The following is a 1,408-nucleotide window of genomic DNA, read 5'->3' as shown; positions in this document are numbered from 1 at the left end:
TTCATGGTCTTGCAGGTGAGGATCTATATAAGCATCTAAATGAATTTCATGTTGTGTGTTCCAGCATGAAACCTCAAGGAGTTTCAGAGGATCAGATCAAGCTTTGGGCTTTCCCTTTCTCACTGGAGGGCACAGCTAAGGATTGGTTGTATTACCTTCCTTCTGGATCTGTCAACTCATGGAATGGGATGAAGCAGATATTTCTGGAGAAGTATTTTCCTGCTTCTCGTGCTGCCAACATAAGAAAAGAAATTTATGGCATTCGACAGTACAATGGAGAGAGCTTGTATGAGTACCGGGAGAGATTTAAGAAGTTGTGTGTAAGCTGTCCCCATCATTAAATAAGTGAGCAGCTTTTGATTCAGTATTTCTATGAGGGACTTCTACTAATGGATCGCAGTATGATAGATGCTACTAGTGGAGGAGCTTTGGTTGACAAGACACTAGAAGAGGCAAGGAGGCTAATTGCTAACATGGCAGCAAATTCTCAGCAGTTTGGAATGAGAATGGATCACTCACCCGTGAAGGTTAATAAGTACATCTAACCTTGAGAAACAGATTTCTGATTTAATCTTTAGTGAGGCAATTAGCTATAGGAAAAATGCAAACTGTTAAGGTATGTGGAATTTGTTCAGGTTCGGGTCATGTTACTGACATGTGTCCTACATTACAAGAGGATGAATCAATGCAACATGTTAATGCAGTAGGAAATTATGGACAACGACAACATAGGTATGATCCCTTTTCCAATACTTATAATCTAGGATGGCGAGATCATCCCAATCTGAGTTTTGGGAATCAACCGGTGCAAAACTGATACCAGCAGCAGAGACAAGTGAATCTACCATCTCCACCTCCCTCAAATCAAGGCATGTCACTTGATGAAATTGTTAAGGCTTTGGCTAACAATACCCAACAGTTTCAACAGGAAACCAGAAATAGCATTCAAAATATAGAGAGGCAAATTGGTCAGTTAGCCTCATCTGTGAGTAAGCTGGAAGCTGAAGGATCTGGAAAGCTTCCATCACAAACAGTCATGAACCCCAGAGAAAATGCGAGTGAGATACTGTTGCGGAATGGGAAAGAAGTTGATAATCAGACTCCACATGAGCCAATGAAAAAGAAAAAGCAAGGAGCAAAAGAGTCTGAAGTTCCTGAAGTTGAGGTAAATACTGAACCTAACTTAAATAAGGTTAATAATTCTGTTCTTCCTCCATTCCCATACAGGTTGGCTAAGACTAAGAAAGAAGAACAAGAGAAAGAAATTTTGGAGACTTTCAGAAAGGTGGAGGTGAATATACCTTTACTTGATGCGATCAAACAAGTTCCCAAGTATGCTAAATTCCTTAAGGAGTTATGCACTACAAAGTGCAAGTTGGGGAATAATGAGAAGATCAGTGTGAGGGAA

General features: G+C 40.2%; 1 non-coding gene across 1 annotated transcript; it reads right to left on the bottom strand.

Moving 5' to 3' along the window:
• Positions 1-236: 236 nt before the first annotated feature.
• Positions 237-343, bottom strand: LOC131169536 (small nucleolar RNA R71). Its single transcript, XR_009140471.1, has one exon. It is a non-coding gene; the product is annotated as a small nucleolar RNA R71 (small nucleolar RNA).
• Positions 344-1,408: the final 1,065 nt, after the last annotated feature.

Source organism: Hevea brasiliensis, chromosome 1, assembly GCF_030052815.1.
Source record: "Hevea brasiliensis isolate MT/VB/25A 57/8 chromosome 1, ASM3005281v1, whole genome shotgun sequence".
Lineage (NCBI taxonomy): Eukaryota > Viridiplantae > Streptophyta > Magnoliopsida > Malpighiales > Euphorbiaceae > Hevea > Hevea brasiliensis.
This window is presented reverse-complemented; position numbering and strand designations above follow the sequence as displayed.